The sequence below is a fragment of the Symsagittifera roscoffensis genome, chromosome 7, assembly GCF_963678635.1.
Source record: "Symsagittifera roscoffensis chromosome 7, txSymRosc1.1, whole genome shotgun sequence".
Lineage (NCBI taxonomy): Eukaryota > Metazoa > Xenacoelomorpha > Acoela > Convolutidae > Symsagittifera > Symsagittifera roscoffensis.
The window spans coordinates 11826835-11843698 of NC_087068.1; the positions used below are offsets into that span (position 1 = coordinate 11826835).

The window sequence follows — 16864 nt, forward strand, 5'->3', positions numbered from 1 at the left end:
TTCTGTAGTATCCCCAGCAGAAGAAGAAATCCAGCTAATGGAAATTTTGAATAATCGAAATTCTTTGAAAAGGGATATAAGGCCTAACTGAGCCAGTTTTTTTTTTGGGTGTTAGGATAAGTTTTGATTCTGGGATGTTGAAATAATTTTGGATTTTTACTGTATTTTATTCATAATATCTATCAAAATCTTAATTTTCTATGAATTTTCACGCTAGGTTTCGCATACTTTTTGCAGACCTAATGTTGTTTAATAACAATTATTATTTTTTTTCATGAGTGAGTCGTTGAATTTTGAAACTCAACGAGTTTAAATGTCATAAATTTTATAGCCAATTTTGATACCAAAATTCAAAATTTGAAGTCGAAAGAAATTTAAGAAAATACATTTCAGCTATCTATGAAATATCAACTAACGAACAGCAAACGTGTAAAGGTCACGAAAAACGTGATCGACTTCTAGTTTCGAAAGTGGTGTTTAATTTTCAGATTTACCACCGAAGTAACAAAGTTACCTATTGACCCAGTTTTCTCAAAATGGTTTAATTTTATCAAAAAAAGGTCAATCATACCAATTTGTTGGCTATGGTGAATTTTTTGTTCTTTTTAGTTTTTTTATTCAACGGTAGCATCGTTCGAAGTTTCCACTTTGCTAGTTCTTGAGCGTCAGGCTGTTTTAATCTTGTACTTGTCGTATCGCAAGTGGTGCGAAGCTCAGCCGCGCTGCCGTGCAAATTTTTTCATCGGTTATTTTTGGACTTCTGTTAACTCGAGTGTGTCACAGATTTAATATTTTTCTCAATTTATCTTTTTCGAGCATTGGTTAAAGTTCTAATAGATATTTAAATGAAATGTGAATTTCAATATTTTAAATGCTATTGAATTCAGGACAGAGAAAAACTATTGTAGAAGTAAGTATTCAACGGCTGTTTATATGAAGTTATTTTTTGATTCAAATCTGACTATAAGCTAGAAGAACGGCGCTACAGATCTTCCTTGTAAGACACTTGTGAAATCCCGCGTACCTTTTGTTACTATTTTAAGAGTCTTTAATATTTAAAACGGCAAAGTTTTATCAAGATGAGCAAGTAGAGTTCTTTGATATCCTTATAGGAGCTGATCTTTGATGGTTTTTGATAGCGAATGTTCCGACTTGACTAAATTTAGCCTGCATGAAAAACTGTTCATGATATTGAGGGAATACCGGTTTTTCAGCATGCTTATTAAGCCATCCCATGATCTCAAATTTTGTAAGCCAAACTAGTTTGTTGTTAATACATGGCAGGGGAGCGGGAGATTCTACGTTAGGTTGCCACTTCGGAGGGGGGAGGGGGTTCAAAACGAAAACATGCTCTTCCAAGTGGACGCGTTTTTAAACGATCATCAATAGTGTATTTGTAGCAAGTATCCTCTGCTTGGCTCGATATCTCTGACCAATATTTTAGTTCTCATTTTTTTTGAACGAATTAGTTTAAATGTTCTTAACAAGGATACAAGTTCGTGTTTAATTTAAATTGTATTATGTGGTATTCTGTTTTGATCAGAAAAAAAATCTTTTTCCCACTCTAGACATTTTTAAACGATTAGAGGGATTAATGTATGCGCATTCTCCCTCAAACGTTCTTTGAAGAGAGGTTAGCTTGTCAATACCTCTCAGTTTAATTAATTTGAAAATGATGACAAATCGAAGGCGACAGAATTTTTCATTTGCAGTTTCGACAAAATCAATGCAATTGTCTGCGTTTTTTATGGTGCCGTGCAGATACCTGTAATGTTGTCCAAAATAAAGTGAAGCCCATTCTTCGCAAAATAATTTGCAACAGTTTTAATCATTTTAGTATTAAGGTTATTGAGTCATTTACCGAAGTGAACTTTCACTTAGGGTTCATTAAAGTCTAAATTTTCGCTTTATCAGCTTTGGGATTTCTGTGAACCTTTAAATTCAACCGTTAAAATTGAATTCAATCGTTTAATTTAATAATTTAATTGTCTAAAATTAATGGATATGCCATCTTCTTCTAATAAAAAGCAACAGTTTTGTCATTTCACTAGCTAGTTTTATGATAAATCAATAAGCGAAGTGACTTTAACCTTACTCGGGTCATGAAAGCCTTAGTTTTTGCTTTATATCATCTTTCAACTTCTATGAACTTTTGACTTCTATTTAAATGGTTTGTTTCAGGTGGCTTTCCAATAATAATGAATCTAAGAGCTCAATTGAAATCACAAAAAGCGATTCCAGTGTGATAGAAAATTAGGCCATACAATAAGAGCTTTTTTGGACAAAGAAGTTAACATTCTCACACTCCAAACCCCCCCCCCTCTCAAAGCCGTGGTGGTGGGGGGGGGGGGGGGTGTTAACATTTTACATGCAGCGCATAGCAAATTTAATGCGAATTAAATATTGGGGTGGAAGATCTTAACTTGGTTTAACGGGGGGTGGTGCGATGGTGGTGGTGGTGGTGGGGCGGGATTAGAATGTTTATCCGCTTTTTTTAGTTTGAGCTGCTTGCTGATTAGTTTTTTAAGCTTTCTTGAAATGTATGACAGTATACGTGTATATCGATTGAGTCCGTTTTTTTTATCACTCAACTTAATAAAATACTGTCGCGTGTTTTTCTTTTTCAAAAGTGTTACTAAAACTGAAATTTGAACCAAATAACTCAGTCTTTTTTAGTTCAGTGCCCTATCGATCGATTTAAAAATTAATTGCATCTCAAATTTTGGTTCTTGAAAAATGGGACCGTTGCAAGCTCTGTGAAATGTGTTTGTGTAAATTTTTCAAAAGAAGGATTGTGCTTTTTAATTTAATGTTCATGCCCATTTCTTGGCTGTGTAAGTCAGAGTCCCTTACTTCATTTCCCCGGAAGCATCAGTCTTTGCTCTTTTGAAGTAAGAAATCTATTTTTTTTTCATTTTTAGCAGATAGAAGTGAAGAGCTCTTTTAGACTTCTTTCATCTGGTTAGCCCAGTAGTGAAAATGGATCTTACAAATTTTTAGGTATAGTGATGTTTTGTGCTTCAGTTGAGTTCATTCAATATTTTATACTGTTGATTACAGAAGTAAGCTCGTTCTGCTTTGATTTAATTCTGCTAGTGAGATCACCTAGAAACTAAAACTGTCTATTCAAGTCAGTACACTAACACGGCCGAATAAATCAACCGTTTAAATAATGGGATGGACGTTACTGAAACTATGTTGCGCGAAGGTAAAAATTTCGTTCTCTTTTCAGATCATAAATCAGAATTGTTGTTAATGGAGCCATTAAAAGTCAGCAAGTGGCGCAGAAGCGATTTATCATTACAAGACAAGCTTTTGCTCTCCTCAATAGTAGCCATTTGTTGTAGAAGTAATGGGTTCTTTTCTGTTATACGCCCCAAAACTGATCGTTTTTTATAACGAAAGTTTGATCATAATGCTCGAATCTGATTTGTTGAAATAAGCGAAACAAAATCTGGATAATAATAAAAAAAGCGCAATTGAAAAGTTGATAATTTTGAGCCGCAGAACAGAAAAGAGTGCACAACGTAATGCACAATATTACGACCATATCCTAAAGATGAAAAATTTGTTTCATATTTAGAAGTCGAAATTTTTTAAACGATTTTAAGTTGTTAACGGTCCAGTCAATCTAAAAATTGGTATAGCTGTAAATTGATTGATTAAGTGTCTATGAATGAAGTGGAGATATCACTTAATTTTTTCGTGTCGTTTTTTTTTCTCAAAGTTTGTTCACACTCAAGTTTGATTCTTAGCGGTTTGACTTTTGATGTCTTCTAGTTTCAAAAAAGGAGTTTCAGAATTATCAGCGGATTAAAAAAGTAGCTATTGATTCAGTTTTTTTTACTAGCGAGCTTGTGAGCGTAGTGTGTTAGCACGAATCTTCTTTTTTCCTACCTAGCTCGCAAATAAAAGTTCATAAAATGTTCACTTATTTGGCGGCATTTTTGCTATAATCACTAGCTGTAGCATTGGAAAGGTCATAGCATCTGTTCTGTTTTATTTGTGGCTAGTGGTTGTGATTTATTAAGCGTCCGTGACTGAGTGGTTAGTGCTTGAGACTCAAAATCTCTATGTCGCAGATCGAATCGGAGACGTAGCAGAATTTTTTTTACTAATTCGATGCTTATTTCTACGTTTTCTTATTGCACTTAATAGAGCTGCTTTTTTGTCGTGTTCTCGCTTGTTATTGCGAATCGCAGCTTCGCCACTGTGTATCAAATTGGAATGGTTTACTAATTTTCAATGAACGTAGTGAAGACACATATATAGTACTTTTTTCAAGTCAATTCACATTCATTCACTGAAAATTATGCAAATTACGCGCTTGAACTACAAAAGTGGGAACGGCCCGAGAACAGACGTGACAACATCTATTTTCGACAGGATTTTGATTTTTGGAATTCTCAGTGGAATGAAATTTAAACGTATCGAGCCAGTTTTTTCTAATGGAGTTAGTTTTCTGAAATAAGTGCCAATGATAAAAGCTTCTTGAACATGATACGTTTTTTCTTCAAAATTCAATTTAAAATGTCTTTAGAAACATCAATAACTTTTTATGGTTTCGTTTATTGCATTGGCATTTTTCGAAGTTTTTGGTTATGATCAAAAAAGTTTCAAAAGTTTTTTTTTTTAAATTTGGGAAATTCAGAGAGCTTTTTTGGTGATATTTTTTTCTCAACTCGAAATTTATTTTTTTTGAGTTTTTTTTTGGTCTCGTTGAGATCAATTGTGAAAATGGCTGTTGGCTTTGTTTAAAAAAAAAGTTCATTCGTTTTTGTGCGTTTCCTCTGATTCACATTGAAATTGTACATCGATTCACATTTTTCAAATTCGGTTAATTTCATTTGTCTTTTATAAAGTTTACCTAACATTGGCTGTGTTTTCGGGTCTAAATTTCATATTTTCAAAATCTCACTTTTGGTGGCTTCCCTGAGCCCTTGTGTGTTAAAAAAAATTTAACGATCCGAATAGCAGAGAGTCACATGAGAGTCAGATCTTCTACGAAAAAAAAATACTTTTCAGCAATTTTTTGCTCGTCGGGTCTATATCTGCTACCTTTATACGACAGTACTTTGGACCAGACGGGCCCATTTTTCGCATCGATGATCTTTTTTGATTTTTTTCGTTTAATGATTGTGAGCTTAAGTCAGGGTTCTACGAGGTTGAAAGCAAAATGACCTGACTTGGTGGGTTTCTTTTGATACGTATATTATATTATTTAGTTTTCTATTGTGTTTGCCGTTCTCTTTTTCTCGATGACTTATTTCATTGTGTATGTCATGTGAATATTTGACCGCTTGGAGCTGTTAGGGTTTGGTGTGGGCTGCTCCTTTCATGATGAAAACTTTGGTCATAGGCCAGGCCTTTAATGATGTAGTTTAGTTTCTATAATCTCGTCAGCTTCAAATCGGACGATTTGACCGTGAACTTTGAGTTCTTAATTGGTTTTAGATTACGGTTTGGATTTTAAATTAGGCCCTTGTTTGAAGTTGTTTTGAGATCGAATTTGTCGAGAACTACTTTGCAAATATGATTAACGGATTGTAATGGGCGATGCCTCAGAAGCCATTCGAACACTTTGAGGAAACTTGAATTGCGTACAGAATATATCGTTTGCTTTGGCGGTACGTTTCGTCTCGACTTGGTTAGACCTACTCGCTCATAGCAGAATAGTTGAATCCATTATAAATCGAGATATAAATAGGGCACTTAGAAGCAAGAAACCTGATTTGATAAATTCTGTAGATAAAGTTCATAGACATGCAGAAGAACAAATTGTTACTTCAATCATAAAATTAATGAGAACACGCGCATTTTTGTATTCGTTTTTAGCTACTTTTTCAAACCAGGGAGTTTTCAAATGCTCTTTGCAGATGATGTTAAACGATCTTCTCGCAATCTGTTTTTAGCAGAAGACGTTTTCCGGCACTGTCATATTTGAACTTCATGCAAAATTTCAATGCAGAAGGTTAAGCTTTTTTAATCCTAGGCATTTCGGGTGTCGAGTCGAGTGAGTACCAAGAAAGCTCGCAGGCACAAAAGAGCTAAAAAAATCGAGAAAAACTTGTAAAAAAAATTGTAGATTTTAGTAAAATTTAGAATGTACAATAGATGATAACCGATTTCTTTTTTCGTTTTACTGGAAAACAACATATGCAGTAAACATGCACAGCCCGGTGTTCATTGTTATAAAATTTACCTCATAAACAAAAAATTTTAATTATTTAATCACCGAAATCCATGCTTCCAGGAAGCTCAAGACCAGTTTCATCCGGTCGGAAGTTTCCTAAAATCTCAATGTCTAAAATTAAAAGGTTTTAAATCTATTTATTCAGGGGAAAGGACATTTTTTTATTTCAATAATACAGAAAATCCTTTGATTCACATGTATTCAATGCTTCGACATCCGATTCATAGCCATTTGAAATAGGCAGCTTACCTTTGATGGACTTCTTCAGTGAATGAGGTTCAATTGCTTCTTTTATAATTGTATTTAGGTATTCCTTTTCGGATGCGGTATTTCTTTCAAAAGTATTGCCTTGCGTTATGGTATTCCTGACTGATTCGCGTGTATGCCTCTCGGTTTTTACTTGCGGTATGCTTAGGTTGCCGACCGTTTTTGGATTAGACTAACAATCGATAAACGAACGGACGGACGGGCTGAAGCTCTTTAAGTATATTTCCCTGTCCTAATTCTAATCTAATTTCTGTGTTTAACTCTTTAAAACCCTATTTTTGCCTTTTAGTATGGTACGTGTTATATCGAGTGGCCGGTATATATAGTAAAAAAGGTAAGAGGCCGATATCTTCAAGATAGTCAATTGAATGAATTTTCCTTTTCGGTCGCTGAAAAAAATGCTATTCAACAGAACGAAATGTCGAAAAGCCCCATAACTTATGAGCATGTGCTGAAAAGAAAAAAACTAGAAAATTATTTTCATAAAATCATTAAAAACGTGAAGATGTATTTTAGCACGTAGCGTCATAGAAAGTTGGCATCAAAAAATATTGCGGAATTCAATTATTCTAAATAATTAAGTACAACTGGTCGATAGTTTGCCAACTGCACATGGTGCCGCTGTGACAATTTCCCGAACGAATAAAAACTAAGCGATTGTTTCAATTTCCTTTTTTGCATGTACCGTCTACCTACTTTTACGCAGACGTCTAGCAACTAGCTACCCAATTCTAAAATAAGTTAACGCTTTTCCTTTCGGCGTATTTTGGGACGTTTATAAGGCTTCATTTTTCCCTTGTAATCGATAATTCGTCAATTTAGATATTCAGGAAGTTATTGCTTATGAATTAAATTGTCGCATTCCTCTAAAATCGGCTCCGTTTTTCATGTTAATCCGGCAGTTTGGTCTAATTCTAGCTCTTGTCCCTTTTTTAGACTAGTGATTTGCAATTTTAAGCTACAATTTGGTGTTTGTGTCATATTTTATCCCCTAGAGTTATAGGAAGAGTTGCATATTATAATGACTATGACTTGAGCCCTTGTAAGTTCCGCGGTTGTTTTGTCTGCATGATTTGGTAGCCTTTGTTTTAAGGCGAAGGTTTTCATAAAAGACAAGGTGGAAAACGCCTGTCCGTATGTCATAGACCGATTTGGAATAACGACTCAAGTTCTATTAGGTTTAGCTTGATCTCAAAAGTAGTACAGGAAAGCGAAGGATCTTTTCCTGAATTCTACGCCTCCATTTTTTTGAGGTGGTTTTTATTTTAAGATTGCCTAAGATAAATATTTTACATCCGTTAGAATTTTCCTGCAGCTAGATGTTAGTAGCTCTCCTAAAACTAGAGGAATTTTTTTGTTTCGAATTGTTTCAGAATTTGGTCAAATATAGTGTGCTGTGTCCCTCATTTTTAGTCCTGTTCACGGTCTGTTCAGAGCTATTATCCCAAAAAGGGGACGAAACATAGCTGTTGTGATCCTTTAGTTTGTAGACCGTTCTGCCCACTGAATGCCGCCGACCTCTCTGATGTAATGTGGTAAGCCCGCTTTTCTGGCCTAGTTTTGATTTTTGATGCTATCTCTGATTCTTTTTCTTTGTATGCCACTTCGCCTCCATGTCTTGTTTTTCCCCTTTCATGTGCCGTTAAAAAAGCACAAGCTTGCAGCGACCGCCCTTTGCGCAGTTGAAATAAGTCTGTTGCTGCTGGTCGTATTAGTGAAAAATTATCTGTTCAATACAACATGGCACAAGACAACAACTTTTGTTAATTTGGATATCAAAATTTAAGTATTTAAGTTTTTTCTAGGAAATATTTTTTCTAATTTGTATTATGTGATGAGGTAGTTGTTTGGTTGTTAGGACAAGCGTGATGAATTGTGTTTTCGTCCAAGTGTAACCAGCTTATAAAATTGATAAAAGAGAAAGACAGTGATATTGCTCTGTCCATGTAATTTGGCGCGCTCTATTCAGACACCATGTGGTCGCATAAGATTGGCGTCTCCCTCCGGCAGTTGGGCCGCCGCGGGAACGTGGCTTAATGGAACGAAGATCTATTTCAGCCTCTGACTCCGAACTGAGCAGAAAAGAACAGAACAGAACAATGTAATATATGGATTTTGGTCAAAGCCATCAAAAGAACCATTCACTACAGCTACAACTGTCTAGCCTGTTTCATTCCCCCGTCGTCTAAAAGAGAGAGTATATACATAACACAGCATACCATTTGCGCAAAAAGAGTGAAGCTAGTAAACAACTGAAATGAATTCTTCACTTCAGTATAGGTTGTTGCTCCTTATTTCAATATATCCGAATTTCCTGAAAGCTCCCTATCTCTATTTCTTTCTCTACACTCGCTGACCGGAGACGTGAAGTAATCCCCACTGCTAAAAGGCTAATTCATGCTTCATTTATTAGCCTAGTCTGCCCTCGACCGTTAGGCTCCGCCGTGGAATGCGTTTGTTTTGAAGCGTGACCGAAATCTGAAATAACATGCAGCGCCCTCCTTTACCCGGAAATGCTTAAAATGGATCTTCCCTAATTACGATTAAATTTCAGACTAAAAATGAGAGTGAGAGAGATAGAAATCGACTGATTTGGTTAGAGATCCCGTCGAATAAGTTGAAATAATTTTTTTCCCATGATTGTATATTTTTCATGCTAACTATTTGATCCTAAAAATAACGTTGAGGTTCTTCTTTCTTGGAATATGTAAGTAGTGTTTCATATCGGCAAAGCAGGAAAATCTAATGTAGATTTACATTTTAATTTAGTTTCTTTGCGCTTGCGATTAGCTAGCGAGAAGAAATCGGAATAAAGACTTTTTTCAGTTAACAAACTAGATTAGCAAAATCATTCAAATCATTTGGGCAGCAATTTTAATGGAAGCAGTTAATTCGGGGCAGAAGGATAACTGTTCTGATAGATCGTTTGGTCAACAGATGTTTTTGAGCATGTCTGCATTTTAAATTGCCGTTATATTCTATTTTTTTTTCGACTGTTGGTTTCAAACCAGCATTTTTAAATTTTAAGTTCTTTTCTTGCTTCTCGTTTTTCGCTTCAAGGTTTCTTAGACTTTTAATGTATTTGGCTGATATTATATCTGATTATTTGCCTCATAATTCTTCATTTGAAGGACTAAAAATTTTTAATATTCTTCCGGCCTTCGCGAGCTTTCGGTCATTCGCGCCTTTAGCGCCGCTTGATAAATTTTGTTTTGCAATACTTATTTAACACTGCATTTTTGTCTCAGCATCTCCAAATTGAACCACATTCTATACAAACCTAAAAAAATATTAGATTTTTTCAACTTTTTGTGGTTTTTGTCTTTTTTTTCGTCTAGCTGCCGTACTATTTTATCACAACCTGAAATTGTTTATTGAAGCTTTGTTTCAACAAAGTAAAACTTAATTTGAACCCTTTTTGGTGACTTCTTGACTGCTGATTTTTCAGTAAATATTTTTCTCAAATTCTCGAAGCCTATTTTATTGTGCATCTCTCTGCACTTGAAGTTAGAGAGATCATAATGAATTTAAGCTTCGTGCTTTTTAGATGGATTTTCACTGATAAATGCAAACTCTCCTTTGGTTGTTTTAGTGAAAAATTATCTGTTCAATACAACATGGCACAAGACAACAACTTTCGTTAATTTGGATATCAAAATTGAAGTATTTAAGTTTTTTCTAGGAAATATTTTTTTAATTTGTATTATGTGATGAGGTAGTTGTTTGGTTGTTAGGACAAGCGTGATGAATTGTGTTTTCGTCCAAGTGTAACCAGCTTATAAAATTGATAAAGGAGAAAGACAGTGATATTGCTCTGTCCATGTAATTTGGCGCGCTCTATTCAGACACCATGTGGTCGCATAAGATTGGCGTCTCCCTCCGGCAGTTGGGCCGCCGCGGGAACGTGGCTTAATTGAACGAAGATCTATTTCAGCCTCTGACTCCGAACTGAGCAGAAAAGAACAGAACAGAACAATGTAATATATGGATTTTGGTCAAAGCCATCAAAAGAACCATTCACTACAGCTACAACTGTCTAGCCTGTTTCATTCCCCCGTCGTCTAAAAGAGAGAGTATATACATATCACAACATACCATTTGCGCAAAAAGAGTGAAGCTAGTAAACAACTGAAATGAATTCTTCACTTCAGTATAGGTTGTTGCTCCTTATTTCAATATATCCGAATTTCCTGAAAGCTCCCTCTCTCTATTTCTTTCTCTACACTCGCTGACCGGAGACGTGAAGTAATCCCCACTGCTAAAAGGCTAATTCATGCTTCATTTATTAGCCTAGTCTGCCCTCGACCGTTAGGCTCCGCCGTGGAATGCGTTTGTTTTGAAGCGTGACCGAAATCTGAAATAACATGCAGCGCCCTCCTTTACCCGGAAATGCTTAAAATGGATCTTCCCTAATTACGATTAAATTTCAGACTAAAAATGAGAGTGAGAGAGATAGAAATCGACTGATTTGGTTAGAGATCCCGTCGAATAAGTTGAAATTTTTTTTCCCATGATTGTATATTTTTCATGCTAACTATTTGATCCTAAAAATAACGTTGAGGTTCTTCTTTCTTGGAATATGTAAGTAGTGTTTCATATCGGCAAAGCAGGAAAATCTAATGTAGATTTACATTTTAATTTAGTTTCTTTGCGCTTGCGATTAGCTAGCGAGAAGAAATCGGAATAAAGACTTTTTTCAGTTAACAAACTAGATTAGCAAAATCATTCAAATCATTTGGGCAGCAATTTTAATGGAAGCAGTTAATTCGGGGCAGAAGGATAACTGTTCTGATAGATCGTTTGGTCAACAGATGTTTTTGAGCATGTCTGCATTTTAAATTGCCGTTATATTCTATTTTTTTTTCGACTGTTGGTTTCAAACCAGCATTTTTAAATTTTAAGTTCTTTTCTTGCTTCTCGTTTTTCGCTTCAAGGTTTCTTAGACTTTTAATGTATTTGGCTGATATTATATCTGATTATTTGCCTCATAATTCTTCATTTGAAGGACTAAAAATTTTTAATATTCTTCCGGCCTTCGCGAGCTTTCGGTCATTCGCGCCTTTAGCGCCGCTTGATAAATTTTGTTTTGCAATACTTATTTAACACTGCATTTTTGTCTCAGCATCTCCAAATTGAACCACATTCTATACAAACCTAAAAAAATATTAGATTTTTTCAACTTTTTGTGGTTTTTGTCTTTTTTTTCGTCTAGCTGCCGTACTATTTTATCACAACCTGAAATTGTTTATTGAAGCTTTGTTTCAACAAAGTAAAACTTAATTTGAACCCTTTTTGGTGACTTCTTGACTGCTGATTTTTCAGTAAATATTTTTCTCAAATTCTCGAAGCCTATTTTATTGTGCATCTCTCTGCACTTGAAGTTAGAGAGATCATAATGAATTTAAGCTTCGTGCTTTTTAGATGGATTTTCACTGATAAATGCAAACTCTCCTTTGATCAGAACGACTCGAAGTAAGCAAATAATTTTTTTACTTTTTTTTCTCTATAATTACGATTTAATTGCAACAGAGGAAAGTTAAGAGTACCATAGGCTTAAAATCAGTGATTGAAACATTTAGTTATAATTCTAGGGGAAGTACTCTTGGCAGAAGGACCGAATGCCCAAAAATTGTGTCAGCCAATTAGAATTTGTTTTCGAAACTTCAAAAGAATAAGCTATAAAACCAGTCAGTTTTAGACAGTTTTTAGGGCGTCGATTGCTTAAGAATTTTCAGTCTTTCGCGCTTGAAATAGTCCCCATCTTTCTACTTAAATTTTCCTATGTTAAGCAGGGTTGGGAAGTTATTTAACATTGTTATTTAACGCTCAGTTTAACATACAATGTTATTTATATATTCTAACATTAATGTTAGCTATTTCTTACAAAAACACTCCGCATCAGGGGCGGATCTAGGATTTTTCGAAAATTTTGTCGACCTTTTATTTAGGTCGAGCAAAGTGAATTTCCTAGCTCTCCTAAAGCTCTAGAAAGACCCTGCTTTCTGCTTTGGTAAAATTTTCTGCGCCGGAGGTAAAAATTTGAAAAACAGGCTAAAAAAAAGGCATTTGTAGTCACTTTTTTGGAAAATTATGACCAAAAAAGTGCGTTTTTTTGGCGCGAGCTCCCCCCTCAAAATGAGTATATATTGGCGCCTAAGGCGCCTTTAGAAAAATTTAAGGGTCCGTCTATGGTTATCTCAAAATAGTACAAAGGGGGTCCCTTTGGGTCGGCAGGGGCTCGAATCCCTGAGGGGGAGGCGTCCGCCCCCCTAAATCCACCCCTGCTCTGCATATAACTGTTTTTGCAGATTTGTGCTGAATTTTTTCAGTTCAGGATTTTTGGTTTATTTTGGAACTCTTTGACGTGATGTATTCACGTTTGGGAAGCTCAGAACCCAACTTGGCGTCAATAAAGCTGGAAAACTGGCATTTCTCCTCAAGAAACTTATTGCAATTTAATGTGTTGAGTTATTTAGCAATTTAAAATAAATAAGATGTTTTTTTTTCAATAGTTAACTGTTAGTTTGTTATTTTTGAAAATATCATACAATTTGCCAGCCATGATCTTAAGCAATGATTTATCGATGAACGAACGGATTTATTGAGCAATTATCTCGATGGTGGCCAGTCAATAAGCAGAATAGTCTTAGAGCAGAAAGGGTCTAAGAGCAGAAAAACTGTTAAGTATTTATTCATACCGGCTAATAGATGAAAGCAATTATGAGAAACGTCAATACTACCAAGGTAATTGATAAATTATATTTTAATTGAGTACTTTCATCATCAAGCTTTTAAATTAGTTTCTTGAAAAAATTTCGATCGAAGTACTCAATTTATGCTTAATATATTCGTTTTTTTTTTACAATATTGACAATTCTAGTAGTTGCATTACCGTGTAGCTGATAAAAGTTTTTTCGGTTTTTCTGCTCTTGGGTCTTTTCTTGTTGTTAGACCATTCTGCTCCGCCTCCTAGCTGGATTCAGCGGTGTAAGCAATAACTTTCCATACAAAAAGTTCCCTTAAGTCTCAACTTCGTTTTCAAACGCTGGCATGATAAAAGGCTAATTTAATTATTCTTGATTCGATTTGACTGAATTTGATTTGATATTACAAAGTCATGCAAACTCTTCGAAGTTTAGAATTTTTTTCCTTGTTTAATGAGTTTAATAAATTCCTTTCCTTGTTTTTTTTCAAGTTTTCAAACCCTATGTTGGAGGTTTTTCGTTGTTTTGGGTATGATTTAGTTTGTTCGTGATTTAAAATAAAATAAACATCTATTAAATGACGTATGATGGCCAAAATAAAATGAAACACAAAAAAAAACAGGCAGTAAGTAACATCTGACCTATTTTCTCAGTATGAAATAGTTTGAAATCTATTTTGGAGGGCAAATGTAGCTTAGTTGGGTGGCCCAATTATTGGGTTTTATCTTCATAATAGGTTGAAAGCAAACCATAAAATCTAATTAGGACTTTGCTCGATTAGAATAAAGAGGTCGCTTTCCCGAATAAAGAGGGCGCTTATTTTTATAAAATTTTTGTGCGTGAAATCATTAAATTTCATGCTTCTTTCGTACGTAATTTAGGTATTTGGGGATTTTCTCTCTATCTTTATTGTTGAAATTGGTAACAAAATAATGAAATTCAAGGAGTGCGAATACAATTTGCAAATAAACAGTTTGTTTTTCTCATCACTTGCCGTTTAAAGACTTTTTTTTCAAGTCTCGTCCGAGGAAACACTTCACAGGCTTAGTTCTTTTCATATACGATGTACAGCTATATTACCCCGCTTAGGTGAACATATGATTTATTGTTTCGGCCACTGAAAGTGGGAAAGAACGAAGGCTGCAGTTCAGGCGCGGATCTAGAATTTCCTCGAGGGTGAGGGCGGTTTTTCATACAGTTTTTGAAACTTTTGTCTGATATTTTTTTAAGGTCGACAGAATTGATTTTTGAGCCCTCTGGAAAACACTATGAAGATTTTATAAAGGCAAAATTTTCTGGACTTAAACAGGCTTTATGGGGTTTTAAGGCACTTTAAGGTTTTTTTCGGCGTGCTGTCCCTCATAAAATTTTGTATTAATGGTGCCAAAGGTGCTGTTAGAGCAATTTTAGTGTCGGTCATATCGTAAAGTAGAGAAATCGAGTCCCTCTATAATTTTCATTTTTTAGTTAGGAGAGGTTAAATTCTTTTCTAGTAAAACGACCATTACGCTATCACCCCGTGCTGAAAAAATATGTTGGGAAACTTTTTATATAGATGATTTTTTTCAGGAAATCTAAAAATTTATTAAGGCCCAAATTTGATTTGTCGCGGTTAGACTTTCGATTTCTTTCTAAATTCAGTTCATTTCCTTTGTTAAAAGTAAGGCAAACTCCACTATCGAGCAGCAAAATGCAAAGGTTACGAAAATTGTGATAGTTTTCTTGTTTCGAAAGTGGAGTTTAGTTTTCAGATATCCAAGTGAAATATAAAATTTTATTTATTGGTACAGTTTTCTCAAATTAAGTTAATTTAAGGAAAAAGTGCCAATCATAAGTTGTTCTAGAAATTCAAAGAGCTTTAAGGGCATCTATTTTTTTCTTCAAAAGTTGAGATTTTTTTCAAGAAAGTCAGTGTTTTTTTATGTTCACTTGCATCCATTACTTTTTTCCAATCTTCGGTTGGCTATGGTTCAGATTTCTCAGCGAAATAACAACCTTACATATTGATTCAGTTTTCTCAAATTGAAATAGTTTATTAGGCTTGCGATTTTTTCAAAAAAGAAATCAGTCGTTTTTTTGTTTAATTGAGTTCATTGACTCTGTTCCAACTGTCTGATTGCTATGTTTTCCTTTTCTCATAAACTGTCCCATCAAAATTGAAATTAATTGTTCAATTAAACTTGAAATGTGCAATTATCTTTTCGGCATATTCTATTTTGGTAATAATCTACTGTTCAAAACCTATTCTTCCAAATGTTCAATTGAAAGAATGAGTCCTAGGAATCTCCACTATATAAGCGGCTAAACTCCTGTTTTTGTAGAGAAACCACTAGTTTTTGAGTGAAGTCCAATGTTTAAAATTTTGAAATTTACGCATTTCATCCCGCATCATTACGACCTAGTCTAAAAAACATCAAACAGGTACCTCCAGCTTCAGCTTGGGCCCTATTGATTTTTATCAGATGTTTTAACAGCACTGTGTTTGTAGCATCTTGCACTTATTGGGCAGCCACCGGCTATCCTCGTTTTTTTATTTGTCTCTGATATATTTTTTGTTTTTTATACATGGAAACGATACTGAAATTTAAATTATTTTAAATAATTATAAATCATAAGCAAAGTTTTTAAAAATTTATTCACACTCATATTTAAGTGTCTCTCAAATTTAAATGTCACATTTTTAGCAAAAGTCCGAATTTTATAAAGAGTCGATGAGCGTATTTCAGTTCTTATAATGGTTGCGATTTTTTTTTTTCGTTTTTCTTTTCAGGAAAAGACGTTAAATTTGTTCAGGCTCAAAATTACTTTAATTCTTTTATTTTTAATGCCTTTACTTCGTTAGAAAGAAGCAAACTTCCTTATCGAACAGCAAAAGGACACGTCAAACGTGATCGAATTTTAGTTTGGAAAGTGGAATTTAATTTTCAGAATTCCCAGCGACATTTTTTTATGTATCGGTCCAGTTTTCTCAAATTGGGTTAATTTTATCAAATACATGTCAATCATAAACTGGTCTATAAATTCTTGAAGCTTTAAGGCAATCTATTTGTTGTAATTAGAAAAATGACGTTTTCTCAAACAGAAAGTCAGTATGTTTTTTCTTTTCTTACCGGTTGGCTAATCTTGCTTGTGGCGGTTTTTTTTAAGATTTTTTATTAAGATCAAATGAAAGCCATTTTCTTTTTCAAAATTATCTGCGGTAATTTCATATTGATTCAGTTTTCTCGAATTAAGGAGTGTCAATTATTAAGAGCCAGGAGGTTCGAAGAGCTTGAAGCTGGGTTGATCCTCTGCGGATCTGTTATATAAATGTTTGTTCGAGTAAATAGGAGCAATTAGTACGCTCCCATTCCCATCCAGGCTCAGAAGCTTCCGGTTAGTCTTGTTTTCTTTTAGTTTTTCCGTTGCCTTTTTGTTGCGTCTAAGAGTAATGAACGTAGTGAACGCTCCTATATAGGTTTTGCTGTTTTTTTTGTTTAGGTCTAAAATTTCTTCACGCTCAGTTTGATTTTTCGCGGTTTGACTTGTGATTCTTTTAATTTCCTTCTCATATTGGGTTAACTTTAACAAAAAAGTTTCCATCATAAATTGTTCTACAAATTCGAAGAGCTTAAAGGCCATACATTTTTTTTTCTTTAAAATTTAAAAAGTGAAGGATCTTGAAAAAACAAATCAGTTTTTTTTCCAGTTTCCTTGTTTA

General features: G+C 34.5%; 1 protein-coding gene across 1 annotated transcript in view; it reads left to right on the forward strand.

Annotated features, from left to right (window-relative positions):
* Positions 1–16864, forward strand: part of LOC134851513 (uncharacterized) — a 46208-nt gene that overhangs the window by 11373 nt on the left and 17971 nt on the right. The window lies entirely within an intron of this gene.